The 18,744-nt window shown below is 47.1% G+C and overlaps 1 protein-coding gene across 1 annotated transcript in view; it reads left to right on the top strand.

Annotated features, from left to right (window-relative positions):
- Positions 1–1,356: 1,356 nt before the first annotated feature.
- Positions 1,357–18,744, top strand: part of B3galt5 (beta-1,3-galactosyltransferase 5) — a 46,441-nt gene continuing 29,053 nt past the window's right edge. Inside the window, exon 1 of the mRNA XM_046439183.2 lies at positions 1,357–1,422. The gene's annotated coding sequence lies outside the window, so the exon portion shown is untranslated. The remainder of the gene's footprint in view (positions 1,423–18,744) is intronic.

The raw sequence follows: 18,744 nt of genomic DNA on the forward strand, positions 1-18,744 counted from the left end.
AACCTCCCCTCCTCCCTGCCAGAGGCTGCACCCTGCTAGGTCTGCTCAGCTGTGACTGCCAGGCACGCTTGGTTACCCCAGGAAACAGCTTCAGTAGGAAGCCTGGTGCCGAATGGTGTGGGAGACTAATAATCGGGCTCCTGATTCTGGGGCACCCTTACTACAGCCCTCCTTCCTCCCCATCAGACACCTCTCCACCCCTCCCCCGGCCTCATCCTTTCTCTGAAATGAGCCTACGTGTTTTAGACTTTGGATTCTTATCTCCCTGAATTTTTGCTATATTCCCACAGCATCACGAACCCACTCTATTTGTGCAGAACTGATCACACATTAGTCTCTGAGAAACAAGGACTGGCATTGTTCTGAAGCTATTGAAAATAGGATATTATGGAAAATAAGTCACGTTCATTCAGCTTGGCGTAGGGGCCTGAGAATTGGCCCCAGGGAATTTTACTAGGGGCCTGGCTGATGACCACTGTATCAGATGGTAAGTCCTCAACTCTTAAAAAAAGAATATATAGTCAAGAAATTTGTAATGTTTTGAACAACCCACAATAAAAAATTAAAAAAAAAAAAAAAAAGAATATATAATGTATATGTACACATATATGAACACATACCTATAGATGTATAAAATATATGTATTTGTTCCTGCCAGAGAAAGACCGAGTCCTGTTGGCATCATCTTCTGCTACCCCCTCCCCCTAGGCTATTCGTTTTCAATTTGGGCTCTCCCTGTGGCCGTAGGACCCAGGACCAGCACCTTAACTTCTTTGTTTCTCTTTACTCATCTGTAAAATGGGACAGGCAATAGCGCCTCCTTCATTGTTGTCCCCGGGAATTACTGCCGCCCTCGGTGACTTGACCTTGACGGCTGTGCTCAGAGGCAAGCCTTTGGTATGGAAGTAGCGTCTCCGTTCCAAGACACAGTGGCGAGGGAGGTGTTCTGGAGACGCACGGACCGCAGCCTTCTCTGCACCGGGAGTATTGTCAAAGTTAACTTTGGGACTGTCCCCTGGGAGGGCAGGACGGCAAACTCAAAGAACCGGCCTGGGGGACCCGAGCAGTTCCACCGAGGTGAATTTCTGGCGCTCGGTCAAAGATGCGCTCCCCGCCGCGGCCTCTCCGGGCTCGGGCTGGGTGGTCAGGCCGCCGACGCGAGCTGGCCGCGGGGACCCAGGCGCCCCCTCCCCGCGCCGCAGCGCCCCCGCCCGCCCCCGCGGCCTCCTCACCTATCAGATTTCCCGTGCGCATCGCCGCGCCGCTCCGCCCACCTCCTAAATGCCGCGCCGAGCCGCAACCCATCCCGGGCCTGGACCGGCGCGCCGCGGACCGGCCGCGCGCCCCCTGCCTCCGCGGGCCGGGATGCGGCGCTAGGTCGCCGGGCTTCCGGGCCGCGGGCCGCGGAGATGCCCACGCACGGTAGGACCGGGCCGGTGGGGGCCGCGCTGGGGCCGCGGGGGCGTGGGGGCCGGCGCAGGTGACAGCGCGCCCCGGGGGCCGCGCCCTGCAGGCACGCTGTCCAGCGCCCCTTCTTCATTTTTTAATTAAGGGAGAAAAAAATATGTTACAGACCAAAGGTCATGGAACTTGGTGTCGCCGGGTGTTCGCTGATGAAGTGTCCTCACTCCTCACACCGCACGTTGGGAAGTTGGGTCTCTGGGTGGGCCACCCTGCGAATTCACGTTGGATAGTAAGGGATCACACTGGGGCGAAACGTCAATTAGGAAGCATAACCAAATCCTAGAAACCGAGTCAGCCCGCAGCCTGCGGCAGGCAGCCCTGCAGAGCGAGTGGGGGCGGTGAGGGCTGATAGGCAAGATGGTGAAAAGCCATCTCTCCACCAAGGAGTGACAGGAGGGGTGTTGGCTGCGGGGAGGACGGAAGGAAGGCTCTTAGGTCATTTCTCAATACAGTGAGTATCTTCAGGTTTGGCAATCAGCATTTTTTTTTTTTTACAACATCTGTACTAGGTGTGTGTGTGTGTGTGTGTGTGTGTATTTGCGTGCACAAGCACAGATATCATATGCGTGTTAAATACGTGCAGGAAATATTTATATTTGAGCAACTCCCCCCCATCTTGTCCTATTTTGGTTTCACTCTTTGTTTAGGTTTCTTCTGACTTTTGGGGGAACACATTCAGCTTTGAAATTCCAAAAGCGAATCTGCAGTAATCAGATGTTGTGAAATTATTTTTCATTCTTCCTGACAAACTTTAAAAATCTTTGCCATGTATATGCGACTTCTTGTCAACATTGGCATTATCTCCCGTTTCTGCGTTTCCCTCGTTCCTCTGTTGCCCTGGGTTATAGAGAGGGAGGAGTAGAATTTAATAAGGGGAGGTCTGGGGAAGCTCAGGCTCCAGTGAGTGCTGAGTGTGACACGGGTGCTCTTTCCAGGGTTTGACAGAGGTAGGAAATAATTAGTTGCCTTAGTGGGTAAATGTATGCTGATCATCCCATCAATTTCAATTGATTTATAGTCTTGGGCAGGGGACAGCTCGGTGGCCCTGGCTTCCATCTCCAGTGCCACCTACACACACAGTCTTGTGCATGCTCCATCTACATGCCCCATCTTTTGTGGTGTTTTCTTATTAGCTGTGTGTGATATGTAAATTTGGTTTCAAAGAGAGAACATCTCATATCATTTCTTAAAGGAATGCCTATGCATTAAGGCCTGTTTTCTATCTCCTTTCATTTCCCCCTCTCTTTTCAAGTCTTTTTTTTTTTTTTCATTACGGGAGATAAAAAATAATTAAAGTCTGATGTTTGGGGAGGATTCCAGTGTGAGGCCCGAGGAAGGTAACTTCTGGATGTACATCCCTAAGAGTAGACACTCCCCTACACTGTCACCTGAGTCCTGTCCTTGCAAAGGTTCTTTAAGCCCAGGTGTTCCTTCTTTTGTAAGATCTTAGGTAGGTGCTTTGAATAATCAAGGACCACTTTTGGTATCGAATGTTGTGAGATTCTGCATACCTGCTGTCACCAGGCATGCCCAAGGGGTGACAGTCCTCATCCTTTCAGCAAGGCAGAGCCTCCCCCCCCCGCCCTGTCCCCACCCTCCAGCCACAGGCACTGGACAGGTGCTGGTTCAGACCTAGGGTCCTGGAAGTGCTTCAGAGGCTCCCTCTGTCTCTTCCTGGGCATGGACTTTGGCTTGTTCTCTGAGCCCAGGCACTCGTGTCCCATGGGAGCCTGTTTGCCTCTTGTGCATGCTTGTCCGTTGGGCTGGGTTTCTGATCGGATTTCGACTTGGTTTTCTGCCAGGACTAGGTCCTGGACTTGAATCCCAGTTCCAATGGCCTTAAGAAGCTGTGTGGTGTTTATCAGCCTGTCTTGCCAGGTGAATGGTGTTAGCAGACCCAGTCTGGGTACTTCCTGCTCGGAAGCCAATACTTGGGAGCTGAGTTGATGGGAAGAAATCAGTTTATTCAAGGGCTGGCTCCTGAGAAGATGGACAAGACTACTGTCAGGTGCTCAGACACACCAAAGGGCTTTCACGGGAGGTGTTGTGGACATTGGGCAAGACGATGCATATTAAGGGGGTCTTCATTATCCAGGGTCTGTTTTCTCTTCTGCTGGAATATCTTATGATAATCACTTGACTTTTGTATCCTAGGCCAGTCCCTATACTCTTTTAGGTAAACATGTTATTTCCCGCAAGTTAAACATTATTCCACTTTTAATTGAAGAACGGGGTTACTAAGTCCTCAGAGGATCACACTTTGATGTTATCTGAAGACCCATCCGATGTCCCAAGCTCTGAAAACTAAAGAAAGATGACTGATTAGGAGGTCTTGGAACCAGTGTCTGTTTCCTTTTTCTGCAAGAGTCGTCCTCAGCAGGTGGCATCTCAGCCATTCAAAGGTGGCTTTATTTGTAAAGGGGAACAACAAAGAATAATGCTATGAGGAGCAATTTGCAAAGTTGAGCTGATCCAAAATAGGGTGGCATCACACGGTTGCTGTGGACGCTGACTAGGGTTGGTCTTCCTGGAACCTGACAGACCATGGACTACCACACCCCTCCCTGACTGTACTGGTTAGCCACCAGGAGCCTATAGCATTGCTCCTGGCCCCACCCAGAATTAGGCAACTCGGCCGTGCAACTTCCTGTGGACACTGCTGTCGGTTGGATTTTCTCCTTTGTCCCTTTCTTCCTTCTGTGCCCTGCTGGCCTTCAGGAAGGGCTCCTCCCAGCCCTTCTAATGGCAGCTCTTCGCCTTTGCCACCTGAGGATGGGGCTCCATCAGCTTTGAGTCTGTCTGCCCCTGGGTTTTGACTACCCTTTTCTTTGCCTGTGCAAGGAGGGGGTTCCTGGAGCTGTGTCCCAAGGGAAGCCAAAGGTTAGGGGGATGACAGAGATTTTGACAAACTCGTGTGGCCTTCGGTGGAAAACCAGGATCAGGAGATGGAGCAGCATGTAATGAGGCTCAGTGGATCAGTCGAGCGGGATTTTTGGTCTGATTCTGACCATCATCCCACATCCGCAGTAGGAGACACAGAGCTAGAATTTGAGTCTGAATTGGGTAAAGGAAAGCTGATCATTCATTTTCTCATTCCATAACTGTTCAGGTCATAATCAAGAGCTCAGGATCTGGAGTGGGATGCCTGGTTCAAATCCCGTGGCATCCGGGTTCTTGCTGTGTAACCTGGGGCAAGTCACTTATTTCTCTAGGCCTTGGTTCCTTAGTTTTCCTCCACTGAAGTTGAAGATCCCAGCAGCCCTTGTTTCATCAGGGTGGCTGTAGGGTCAGGTGGTTCTGAGTATCTGCAGCCACGCGGCAGGGCTACCGAAGGCCTAGCTATCACTGCTGTTGGTACTTCCCTGTTGTTATCCAAGCACTTCACTGTGCCGAATAATATTGCTTTTGAACAAGAATGAGGTGTGAAAATGAAGCACAAACTAGTTTTATTGAACTAAACAAACAAACAAACTTGGTTTTAAAAGCCTTTGCCAGAAAGATAGGCCCAGGGCATTTGAGGCCCGGCAGAATGATCACCAGGGACAGCGTTCAGGCTGGCCTCTCCGCTTTGGTCCCTGTGTCTGTCATGAAGCGCAGCTTTTCCGTGCTTTCCGGAAGCCATTCCTGGGGGTTGCAACTCTGTCTTGGTTGCTTCTGAGGGTTTCTCGTTTATTTATTCATTCTGCAGAGGTGTTTTGTCATTGGAACTCTGCGAGCTCCCTTTGAAAGCTTGTTCTGTGCCCTTGTCATCTCTTGTTTTGCCGATTTTGTGTTTATAACTTCCCCTGGTAGTAAATCATTTATTGTGAACCCTTTTTTTGGGGGGGGGGATTCAAAAGACACTCACAGAGTCCACGCAAAGTCCAAGGACCATGCCACGCACTGGAATCCCACGCCAGAGATTTATTGTCGGTCTTACAGGAGGCAAACCCGCCAGGCTGTCCCTCCGGGGAGAGCAGCACTGACAGCAGCTCCTTAGCCCGCAGGAGGAATCTCATCAGCTGCTCAGGAGTCTAAGCTGGGAGGGGTCGATCCCTTAGCAGGCACTTTGGAACCTCTCGATATAATGGATCCCGACCTCAAATGGTGAATCTGATGCCAGTATGATCTGGCGCCAATATTGACCTGATGCCAATAGGGATACTAGGGACTGAACCCAGGGGCACTGAGCCACACTCGCAGCCCTATTTTGTATTTTCTTTAGACAGGGTCTCACTGAGTTGCGCAGCGCCTTGCCTCTGCTGAACTGGCTTTGAACTCGCGATCCTCCTGCCTCAGCCTCCTGAGGTGCTGGGATTATAGGTGTGTGCCGCCACGCCCAGCTACTGTGAACGCTTTCAGTCCACTCTGGGAGTCTGGTTTTTTTCCGGAGTGACTTCTTCATCCTGCACATTGGTGTGTGCTACAGGCCTGCTCCCTCGCCTGTGCTTTTGGGCCGTGGTGGAGTTTCCAGGCAGGGCCTGGTGGGAGAGGAGATCATGTCCTTGGAGGACTTCTTGTCCCCGCCCTTTCCTCTCTCTCTGCTTCCTGGCTGCTCCCAGGGAGCAGCCTCCTCTGCCACAGGCTGTCACTGTTGAGTTCTGCCTCACTCAGAAGCCGTGCAGCCTGCTGACCCTGGGCTGAGACCTCCGAGACCATGACGAGGTTCCATCTCACCCCAGTCAGAAGGGTGCTCATCAAGAATACAGGCAACAATAAGTGTTGGCGAGGGTGTGGGGAAAAGGCACACCCATACACTGCTGGTGGGACTGCAAACTGTCACCACTCTGGAAAACAGTATGGAGAGTCCTTGGAAAACTCGGAATGGAACCACCGTTTGACCCAGCTATCCCACTCCTTGGTCTATACCCAAAGGACGTAAAATCAGCGGTGATGCAGCCACATCAATATTGATAGCACGTCAGCTCACAATAGCTAAGTTATGGAACCAACTAGATGCCCTTCAGCAGATGAATGGATAAGGAAAATGTGGTATATATACATGATGGAATATTACTCAGCCTTAAAGAAGAATGAAGTCATGGCATTTGCTGCTAAATGGATGGAGCTGGAGACTGTCACGCTAAGTGAAATAAACCACTCCCCCCAAACCAAAGGTGGATGCTAATTGACAATAAGGTGGGGCGGGGAGGAAAGAATAGAAGTTCATTGGATTAGATAAAGGGGAATGAAGGGAAGGGAGGGGGATGAGAATAGGAAAGACAGTAGAATGAACTGGACATTATTTTCCTATGTTCCTAAATGAATATATTACGAGTGAAACTCCGTGAACAAACACAAGAATGGGATCCTAATTAGAGTAAGCTATACTCCGTGTGTGTGTGTGTGTGTCAAAATATACTCTATTGTTGTGTATATCTAAAAAGAATAAATTAACAAAAGCCCCAAACCCAAATGTCCCCCTGTAAGCTGATTTTGTCCCATGTTTTGTCACAGCCCCAGGAAGCTGACTGACGCCTGCCTTTCTGTGGTCTTTCTGCATATTTGCTCAGCTCTCTCTGCGGGATATATTTAAAAAGGGCATGTTTGGCTGGTCTTTTGGAGACAGTTTAAGTGAGTTGTCCTTCATTGCTTTTTATTTTATGTGAGTTTTATTTGTTTTCCTCACAGAGCTTTGTTTATTGGATATCATGGTTAAAAACACTTTTCTGTGTCCCGAGGGTATGAGGAGAGGGAGGCGATTGGGTATCCTGGATCACCATTATTGGTGAATTGAGACTCTACTTGTTTTTCCTATAATTTAATTAAAAGTTGTTTTCAGTCAGGTTTCACGTTGCCCTTAAATTCAGGGTGTAGCTTGGAGGCCTTAAAGTCATTTTTTTTTTCAAATGATAAAAGAGTTTCCTGTGGAACAGTCAGAGAGTAACAGCCGAGCCACGTGGGAGCACATCCCGGCTCTGCTAAGTCCCAATATCTGCCACTCCTGCTTCCCTTTAAACAGTCGAGACAGCAGTAGAGCATCCTTGGCGCCCCCTGTCCCCTCCAGACCCCCTGCCTCTCCTACCCTTTGTCGCTATTCCTGATTGCCCCTGATCTTTCCCATGTGAATTCATTATGGTTAATTATGTGATTGCTTTCTACTTTTCGAGTTTTCTAATGGTCTCGTTCTGTCTCTTTATTGTCTTGAGCCACAACGTGGAAATTTTTTTTTGTTTCAACAATCTTTATTAGTGCATTAGTGGGATGCCTGCTGTCGGGGTTCATTTTGACGTGACCATACGCGCATGGACTGTGGTGAGCTCCCCTTCGGTGCCCGGCCCTCCTCTCTCCTCCCTGCTCTGTCCCTTTTCCTCCACCCCCCCATCTTTCTCCTGTTTGTTTGTAGTTTTTTTTTAATTTTACTGCATTATGGATTCATGTAAATGTGCCATTCACTGTGGTATATTCATATAGGGACACAAACGTCTGTTTCGTTCCACGGTTCCTCCTCTCAGTCCCCTTCCTCCCCTGCTGGACTGATCTCTCTTCTGTTTCATGGGGTTCCCTCTAATTTCCCCCTTTATTTTGGTCTAGCTTCCATAGGAGAGAAAACGTTAGACCCTTGACTGAGACTAGTTTATTTTGCTCAGCATGCTCTCCATTTCCTTCTAGCTACCAGCAAGGGACATAACGTCATTCTTCTTTATGGCTGAGTAAAGCGCCAGTGTGCATATATGCCACATTTCCTTAAGCCACTCATCTGTTGATGGGCACCTGGGCTGGTTCCTAACTTGGCTATTGTGGAGTGAGCTGCTGTAGACCTTGATGGGACTGTAGTGCTACAGTAATGTGCTGATTTTAGTTCTTTTGACGTATGCTAAGGACTGGGATGGCTGGTGGTCAGACGTTGGTAGTTTTGGAGCAATCTCCACACTGCTTTCCGAAGTGGTGGTAGGCGGTCCCACCAACAATGCACCTTTCCCCCTCATCCTCACCAGGATTTGTTATTGCTCGTGTTCTTGATCAGTGCCATTCTGACTGGAGTGAGACGAAATCTTAGTTTATTTTCCTGATTGCTACAGACGTTGAGCATTTTTTCCATAGATTTGTTGGCCATTGTATTTCTTCTTTTGGGAAGTGTCTGTTTGGTTCTTTTGCCCATTTACTAATTGGGGTTTTTGGCATTAGGTTTTCTGAGTTCTGTGTGTGTTCAGGACCTTAATCCCCTGTCTTGGGAGCAGGTGGCCAGGATCTTTTCCCAGGTGTAGGCTCCCTCTTCATGTTGCTATTTCCTTGGCTGTGCAGAGGGTTTTCATTTGAGGCCTTCCCACTTTTTGATTCTTGGTTTTATTTCTTGCCCTTTAGGAGGAAGTCAATTCCTGTGCCAACTCCCTGCAGTGTTGGGCCTACATTTTCTTCCAGTCGTTGCTGTGTGTCTGATCTAATTCCTAGGTCTTCCATCCATTTTGAGTTGATTTTTGGGCAAGGTGAGGGATGGGGTCCAGTTTCATTCTTTGATGTTTGAATATCTGGTTTTCCCGGCACCATTGATTAAAAAGCTATCTTTTTCCCCACGTATGTTTTTGGCACCTTTTGGGGTGTCAGATGACGTCAGTGTGTGGTTGCCTCAGTGTCTTCTACTCCACTGGTCTTGGGGTCTGTTTGGGGCCACCACCAAGCTGTGTTTGTTACTGTAGCTCGCTCACACTCCGCTGGATCCTCATTCACTGTTTTTGGAATGGATCCATGTGGAGGCACAGCTCTAGTTCCCTCACTGTCTTTGCAGGGTTGAGCCTCAGTTGGCTCAACTGTTTTTTGCTATGAATGCTTAGAAGATTTCCATTTTGGATGTAAAGCTGCTGTATAAACATCCTTTGCCCCCTGTGTGAACTACCTGACAAGGATCAGGTACAAGGGCACGTGTGTCTCCATCTGTCCTAGCTCTGAAAGGGGAGGAATGCTTTCTCATGGGGGGTTCTACCAATTTATAGCCCCACCCACTGTATAATTCAATCACTTGGTGCCTGGTCTCCACAACTTCCCCAACACTTAAAATTATAGCATCTTTAAATTCTTGTTACTATGATGGGTGTGGATTAGGATCTCATTGTTTTAAGATATATTTGCCTGATTCTAGTATAGCTGATTGTCTACACACACACACACACACACACACACACACACACACACACACACAGGCTTCCTTTCTGGTGAATTGTTGGCAGCAGGTCCACCCTGGCCCCTGGAGCCCTACCTCCACTAGTTTGTTCTGCATGCCAGTGTGGCCAGCTCACAAGGCCATGGCGAACTTGCGGTTTTTCTGTTCCTGCTTGTCCGTCTGAGACATATGTATCCCACGGGAATGCCTTGACCTTTTCTGGTCTGATGGACTTATTGTTAAGGGAGGTTTCGGTACCTGACAATAATAGATGTTGAAACTAAATTTCTCCCCCCTCCCTCCTGCTTTTGGGTAGTTTTCCACTTCTGCTGCTTGGGGTATAAAAAAAGGTGTGTTAGCAATAAAGATTATTATTGACTCCTGGATGAAGAACCTTGGTGTCCTGTGTGTCTTTTAACCTCGCCGTCCCTCGCCGGACTCGGCTCCCTTGGCCGGACGCGGCAGTGAATGGCTGCTCATGTGCTTTGTTCATTTTCTATTTGGGGTGTCTTTTTCTTATCAATTTGTAGTAGTTCATTTAGAGATTTTTGAGCCTTTATTTTAGTAATATAAATTGCACTTTCATTCTCCTTGTCTGTGGCGTGTGTTTTACATTTTATTGAATACTCGCTTCTCAGTTTTAATTTGATGAAATTCGCTAAGTATTACTTTATGGTTTGTGCTTTTTCTAAACAAAAAAGCCTTTTGTCTTAAGAAATTATTTTCCGTGCTAAGGTTTTAAAGATCATCTTGAATGTTTTCTTCTAGAAGTTGTAAATCTTGCTTATCCTGTTTAGGTTTTTAGCCTGCTTTTGATTCATTTTTGGTGTGTTGTGTGTGTTGTGTGTAGGGATTCAAATATAATTTTTCCATATGAACAGCCAGTAATCTCAGATCATTAATTCAATAATCGTTTTCCTGTTGATGTGCAATGCCATCTGTCACACGTGGGGGTGTTCTGGTTTGGATATGAGGTGTCCCCTAAAAGGTCATGTGTGAGATAATCGCAAGGAGGTTTAGAAGTGAAATAATCAGATGATGAGAGCCTAAGCCTAGCTGTAGTGGCACCCCCCTCCACACACACACACACACACACACACACAAAATCTTAACTGAGGTGCTCCAGAAATCTTCACCATAGATGACTTTAAGAAAAAGAGTCTCCACAGAAAAGTGCAATGTGGTAGAACTTCCTATTTTCCTGTTGCTGTATTTGACTTGGCCACAGGCCAGGAAGAAATCGGCACTCCAGGTGCTGAACGCCCCGTTACTTGATTCCACAAACATGTATCCCGTATGGTGGTTTGTAGAAGTGTGTTTGCAAATGCAAAATGTGATAAAAAAGACAGATCCTTTAACAAGGCTCTGGCCTTGAGCTGGGCTTCACAGAGATGTCTACATTTCTAAGATGAGTTACAACTGGGCTCCATGGTAACAGCTGGCAGGGGAGGAAAGAGAGGGGAGAAGAAGCTCCCCCCTTCTCAGGTGTGGTCCTTGAAGGGTTAATGTGCCCAGAACAGTGAGAGAAAGAGCTGCTTTATGTGAACTTCTGCAGACTGTGAACTTCTGAGCCCCTCCCCTTACACGCTGGGTATAAAACTCTGAAACTCCCTGAACTTGGGGTTCAGGGGGATTGATTGATGACAGCAAAAGCTGTGCCCCCTGGACCTGGCTGCAGCCAAATAAAACTGTCTCCTGCTGTCTTGGGTGCCCTGCCTGTCCGTCCATACACCATAACCAGTGTATTATCACTGGTAAGGATTACCTGGGTGGGAAATGTAGGCAGGGGGGTGTGGCTGGAAGACACAGGTCCCTGGGGGTGTGCCTTTGGGGTGTGTATTTTGTCCCTGGTGAGCAGAGCTCTCTCTACTTTTTGGTGCCATGTCCTGAGCTGCTGCCCTCCTCTCCACCTTATTGCCCTGATGTTCTGCCTCCCCTTGGGCCTAGAGCCGTGGAATTGACCACCTGTAACTGAGACCCTTGAAACTGTGAGCATCAAATAAACCTTTCCCCCTCTAAAATTGTCCTTACCAGGTCTTTTGGTCCCAGGGGTAGATAAGCTGCCTAAAGCAGTGTGGCTCTATTTTGGGGCTGTTTATCCTATTTTATGATTATCTTGGTCAGCTCACACTGCTGTAACAAAGTGCCACCGACCAGGGGACTGCAACAGTAGAAACGGATCTTCTCATGGTCGTAGAGGCTGCCTCAGACCAGGGGTCAGCCCAGTTTGCTTCTGGTGAGGGCCTCTTCTGGCTTGCAGATAGCCACCTGACAGTGTCCCTGTCGGGTTGGCACTTCACTTCCTTTTCTGTTGAATTAGGGCCCCATCTGTGACCTTGCCTAACCTTAATTACAGCCTAAAAACTGTCTCCAAATGCAGTCACATTGGGTTGTTATTTCAACATACGGATTTTTAAAACACAATTGAGTCCGCAGCGTTGGTATTTTTGTCTGTACCTCACCACTGACTTGATGAATATATGTCAAGACTCATAGAAGACTACAAGGAAGAAGCTACTTATGATAATTACTATAAGTCTTGTTGTACAGATCAAGTTTCCCCTCTTAGTTTTCCTTTTCTTTTTTGGTACTGGGGATTGGACCCAGGGGTCCTCTGCCTGGGCTCTATTCTTGGTCCTTTTTACTTTTTATGGCTGAGGCTGGCCTTGAACTTGAGATCCTCCTGCCTCAGCCTCCTCTTTGTTTATTTTTAAAGTGATGTATTCAGCCATCTTTGGATTTTCCTTCTGTATATGAATTTCAGGTTCAGTTGGCAGGTTGAGTTAATAAACTTGTCTGTTTCTGGAACTCTGTCGTGTCAGGTCATGGTGTCCTGTGTTGGTTTCTGATCAAATACCATATTGCTTTCATTGTTCCGTGTTTACGATTCAGTGTCTTGAGTTGGTAAGATAATTTTCCTCACCTTGTTCTTTTTAGTCATTCTTCCTCATGTTTTGAGCATGTGCAGAAATGACATCTTCATGATATTGAGTTGCTTTGTTGACGAACATGTTATTTCTATACATAGTGCATGTCTGTTTTACTTGTTATTAATTATATTGCTATAACATAGTTGTTATTATATTTTACCTTTATTTTATATTCATACATATCTATACTTAAAAATACACATTTATATTTTATTATATCTATCTTGTATTTATTTTATTGTTAAATGTCTTTCAATAGCATCTTGTAAACTAGCACATCTTTTGTAAGATTTCACTCTAGATGTCTTTAGTTCTTGATGCTCTTATGAGTGGGATTTTTATTAATTTTTTTAAGAAACTTTTTTATTTGGAAATAATTCTAGACTTACAGAAAAGTCGTAAGCATCGAACGAGGTATTCCTCTGTACTTCTCACTGAATTTCCCCTGGATAATCATTGTTCAGTCATTGAGACTGGGAAATTCACATGGATACGATATCCTCAATGTTCTTACCCTGCAGACCTTGTTGACTGTTGCGTTTTCCTGATAACATCCTTTTCCTGTCCGGGATCCCATCCTCGATCACAGGTGGCCTTCCGTTGTCACCTTGGCTTTTTCACATTCAGTGTGTGACAGTGTCTCAGTCCGTCTTTGTCTTTGGCAGTGATGCCTGTAAATCCTGCCCTTCAGTGTGATGTTCATCAGGTGTTTGATGGATACCTGTAGTCAATTTAAGAAAGTTCCCTTTTTTATTATGAATGCTGAATTTTATTGATTCATTTTTGATGCATCTTTTGAGATGATCATGTGCTTTTTACCTCCTTTCATACAGTTATTAACAAATATCTTGTCAGTTATTTAGGGACATTCTTCTTGTGCTCAAAAGAGGTATTGTTTAGAGTTTTCTTTTGCTGCCCTTGCCTGATATTGAGTATTCTCTTTTTTCTGAAGCAGTTTGTGTAAAAATGCACTTTTACATTTTTGCTGTTGTTTACAGTTTGGAAAAACCCATCTCTAAATCTTTCTGGGGAGATACTCATTGGCATTTATTTCTCCTGCCCCCTCCAATCATGATTATCCACAGTACTTCCCAGGTTTGTCCTGCACTCAGGTTGGACAGACAGCTCTATTCCTTCCCACCCTCTTCCTTATCCCAAGTCTTGCGCTCACCTTGGCCCTTGGTTCCGTGGAGAGGAATTTTACTTAAGCCAGCTGCCATGGTCACCTTCCTATCTCCTTCCTGCTTCTTGGTTTTAACCACATAACTTGGCCGAGGCTGTGTCTGGCTGGGGAGCTTCTGGGCTCCAGACTTCTGTAGGCTCCGTACCGAAGGCTCCCTTTGTCTTCTGGAGGCTCCTCTGGTCCCTGGGACGGCTAGGCCAGAAGCCTCAAAAGCAGAGCTCTCGGAACAGCGACGGGCTCGCAGGAAGGGTCAAGTCAGCACCCACGGGGGAATTGGTGTGCTTTTCCTGCAGTGTCTTCAGGGCGTCCTCCCCACCTCCCCTCCCCCGTCTGGCCTCTTGTGTTCTGAATTACTTTCTTTGTCCTTCATTGTTTGTTCCTAGACATTGTCCCACTCTTGCCATTGCAGTGTCTCTCCTTATAGAGGTTGATGGTAACTAGGCCACCCCTGTACCTTAGCGGGCCACTTCTTGTGGCACAAAATAGTGCCACAGGACACATTTCCTGGAGCCAATTCTGACCTCGCTGGCGCCTACACAGCCACGTCGGTGCCGCTTCAAAGATGGAAGAACTTGACCTTTCATCAGTTTCTTTGAATTGCATTATTTTGGAGGGGAAATCACAAATGTTGCTGTGCACAGTGGACTGAAGGGGACCACAGGGAGGAGTTACATCCTGAGAAGATGTGAGAAGGGACTTCAGGCTTCATAAGTCAAACAGATGAAATCACAGAAGTCTTAGGGACTGTCCAGATCATTGCCTGAGTTCTTACTGTGGTTGCTGTGTTAGTTTCATGTCACTGCAACAAAGTACATGAGACAACTAACTTTATAAGAGAAGAGGTTTAGTTAGCTCACAGTTTCGGAAGTTCCAGACCAAGATCCAGTGGCCTCATTGGTTTGGCCCCTGCAAGGGTGGCACATCACAGGGGACACGTGTAGGAGCAAACAGTTGTGTCTTGAACTGGAATAGAGAGAGGGGACAGGCCAGGTCCTGTGATCCTTGCCAGGGCAGTTGGCCTTAGACCTCAGGACTCCTGCTGGGCCACCTCCCACAGCCTCTGCACCTCCCAGTGACACTGCCCTGCAGACCCTTTGCTGTCTGTGGTCATTGGATCACAGCGCTGGGTCCAGTTCTAGAGAGTGTGAGTGTCTGTAGATGTCAGAAATATTTCGTTTTAATATTTGAATTAACTTCATCCTACTTTTAGTCTTAGTGTTACTGCTGTTTTCTATAATTTTTGTTTTCTAAATTCTTCAACAGCTTGGTCATTTTATTTTTTAATAATGAAAATACTTAAGCTGGGCACGGTGGTGCAGGCCTGTGATCCCTTTTACTGAGCTGGCTGGGGCAGGAGGATCGTTAGGTTTGAGGTCATCCTAGAGAATTTAACAAGACTCCGCCTCATATAAAAATAAAATGGGTTGGGACGTGGTAAAGCACCTCTGTGCTGAACACATAGTATCCAAAAAAAAAAAAAAGAAAAGAAAAGAAAGAACAAAAGAAAGAAAGAAAAACAAAAGAAAAGAAAATGAGAAGAAAGAAAGAAAACATTGAAGGCTATGCATTTACCTCTAAAAGCAATTTTGAATGCATCAAAGGGAATAGACCTAGTATTCTTATTTGCTTTATTTTATAAATAATGTTATTGCACATTTAGTTTTTCCTTTGATCTCATAGTTAATTTTCTTCCTTTCTAAGTGGTTGGGGAGTTTTTAGTGTTGATTCCCAGGAATTCCCAATTTATTGCTTGTGACTAGATGACGGCACGTTTCCCCTGCAATCTGCGTACTGCTCTGTCGATGTGCAGAAGTGCATGCAGTTGGTTTAAAAAGATGTTGGTTTAAAAAGAAAATGACTAGAACATGGAAATAGTGCTTATTTTCGTATAGACACTTATTTCAGTATAAACTTGGAGTTTTGTTTTCCCACCTGATGTTTAAAATTCGAGTAGAATATATATCTTCAATAAAATCTTGGAGCAAATCGCAGTTTTGTCTTTATGGGAAAACAGTGGAGCCTGTTCTGTAACAACCAGCCCTCAAAGCCAGATACCTGTGAAAAAATTAAGAGGCGTCTTTAAATGAAACAGGCGGACTCTCCAACAAACCTATCAATGTTTAACAATTTTAACGAGCTTTGAAAAAGTGTCATATGTTATAGCTGTGAATCATGTCACATTAGAATCTGTGGTTTTCCTGCCAAAGTTATCTTAGGAAAAGCAATGTCTTTGCAGCCAGATCTGGAGGGAGTCGTGTGTGAGAGGAGCTGGGGGCAGATCCCACAGGAGGCCCAGCGCTGGGGGGGCAGTGTTTGGCGCACCCGGGTCTGAGCTCCGTCAATACCCCCTTTGACGTCTCAGCCACATTCCTGCCACCTCCGGGACTCACTCAGATCTGTTGGGAATGGGGACTTGGAGACCCAGGTGAGTGAAGTCTGTCTCCCTCCCTCTCCCTCTCTCCCGACTTCCGGCATCGGTTGGTGGCATCTGTGCTGGCTTTGTGCTTTCAAGTGAGAAACAGGGAAAGACCCCTGGAGGTGACTTGCGTTCCTCTGGGTGACGTCTGCATGTTAGTGTGGTCTTTCTTCGGAGCCGACTGAGTTGGGCCGGGCCCTCTTGGCTGCGGGAAGGTGGTCTGTGTGGATCAGTGCAAAGCTGTGACTGGCTGAGGTGGCCAAGGTGAGACCAGACAGGAACTGCAGGGGAAAGGGTGGAGACTCAGACTCTGGAAATAGCTCCCAGCTGTCTTGGTGGCTTTAATTTAACCGTTTGTCTTCTCTTTGATGACTGTCGGTCTCCGTAGAGTGTTTCTAGACACAAGTAAAAACCTGATGAAGAAAGCTTATTGTGGGGGAAAAAACCCACTTTTTTTTTTCTTTAAAAATATTCCTAGAGAAGGGAGGAAGTGCTTCCCGACAGAATGGAATGTGCTGTTGAAGTCGCTGCTTAGAAAGTTCGCAGAAGATATTCAGGTCATGACTGCTGTGAGCCATTTATTAAGTCGCTCAATTTCATCGAATTTCACAAGTGTATTGGTTTGTTAGGGCTGCTGTAACAAATTGGCACAGACTGGGTGGCTTCAATGGAAACGTATCGTCTCACAGTTTTGGGGGCCAGAGGTCTAGAGCAAGGTGTCTGCTGGGTGGTACAAGGAAGGCTCTGTCAGAGGAAACGACTCCTCCATCTCTGCTGTCATCTCCACCTGGCGTTCCGTGTGTGTCTATGTCCAAGTTCCCCTAATTAAAAGGACACCAGTCATATTGGACGAGCGCTCCCCTCCAGTTTGACCTCTTTTAACAAATTATATCAGCAACCAGATAGGATCACGTAGGGAGGTGCTGGGAGTTAGGTCTTTGGCATATGAATTTGAGGGGAACACAATTCAGTCCTCAACAGTAAGTATCTGTTAATTCACCCAGTAAATTTTTATTGAGCATCTATTATGTGAAATGTACCGTATGGAGTGTTGAGATTTAAATAAATGTCATAACACAATTCCTGTGCCTAAGCCACTTGCAGTGAAGAAGAGGGACGTCAACCAGTTGTCTATGACATGATGGACAACACAGAGGTGTGTAATATACCAGGAGTCCGGTTGGTGCCATGGAGAGGGATGCTGGTCAAGCCTACTTTTAGGGGAGATATCAGGCAGATTTCATTGACGGGGCAAAGTTTGAGGTGGCTCAGGGGGATTAAGAGGAGACTACCGGGTAGACCTGGGGCAGTCAGGACAGAGAAAACAGTCCCGAAGTGTGAAACAAGATGGTGTGTTCAGAGGACTTTAGCTCGAGGCTCAGTGGAGTGTGTGCGCTGTGGGCCGAGGGGCCGTCGATGGAAAGTTTCAGTGTTGGGGCGACACTGTCAGGCGTGTGGAGGGAGACGTTCTGACTGACAGCCCGGAGGCAGGAGCGGAGGGTGAGTCTGTAGGCTGCAAGCAGAGGTGGTGGGAATGGGCGGGTCTGCTGCGTATGTCACTTGGTGGACTCTAGGCCCTTCTTCCTGAAAGGAGGAGTGGGATTTGAGGTGTTCCTGGGATGCCCTTTGGATCTGTAGATGTGAGGTTGGCAAAGGGTGCCAAGGAGAGTAGGATTGAGGCTGCTGGATGCGTGATCATAGCTATGGGTAAGGGAGACAGTCAGCCAAGCAGAGAGACCTGCAGGAGGAAGAAGAGGCCACATAGGAGAGTTTGAGTAAAAATTCAGGGAGGAGAAAGAGAAAAGAGAAATTAGTCCATATAAAGTCAAGGATGTTTATAATCACAAGAAGAAAAGTTTGGTCCGAAGCATAAGGAAGACAGATCCTGGGAGATAAAGCTCACAGAGCCAGGCCTTGCTGCTCTCTCCACGTTGTGTCTTTCAAAGTCTCACCTGCTGTGTGTCCAGTCTGACATTCTAAAAGGCATTCCACTCTTACTGTCATCTTCCAAAGAACACCAAAGACGGTGTCGTGGTGTGGATATGGGGCATTTTCCCAGAAGCTCACGTGTGAGACAATGCAAAAACACTCAGAGGTGAAATGATCAGATTGTGAGAGCTGTAACCCAGTAGGGGATTAACCCACTGGAATAGATTGACTAGTGGTAACTATAGACAGGTGGGTGTGGCTGAGGAAGCAGGCCACTGGGGGCTGGCCCTTGGGGTTTTCTCCCTGGCACCCCCTCTCTGCTTCCTGGCTGTCATGAGCCGAGCAGCTTCCCCCACCAGGCCCTTCCGCCATGATGTTCTGCCTCATCATGGGCCCAGGGCTATGGAGTTGCTGACTGTGGGCTGAACCTCTGAAACTGTGAGCTGAAACGAACCTCTCCTCTCCAAGTTCTTTTCAGATCTAAGTCCTTTGCAGTAATGGGAAACTGACTAAAACAAAAATTGGTATCCAGAAATGGGGCCTTTGCTGTGACCAGCCCGACCATGTGGGTCAGAAGCATTTGGAACCAGTTTGTGGGAAGAGTTTGGCCAAGTCTGGAGCCACAGGCTGGAGGAGACTCAGAGTGTTGTTCAGAGCTTAACGGGCGATTCTGCGGGGAGTCAGAAGACCAGAATGTCTGCGGGACGACGGACAGTGGAGGCTGTGCTCCTGAGTTTTCAGAGGG

This window comes from Marmota monax, unplaced genomic scaffold, assembly GCF_021218885.2.
Source record: "Marmota monax isolate L192 unplaced genomic scaffold, Marmota_monax_Labrador192_F-V1.1 WCK01_AAM20220418_F8-fsc00125, whole genome shotgun sequence".
Taxonomy (NCBI): domain Eukaryota; kingdom Metazoa; phylum Chordata; class Mammalia; order Rodentia; family Sciuridae; genus Marmota; species Marmota monax.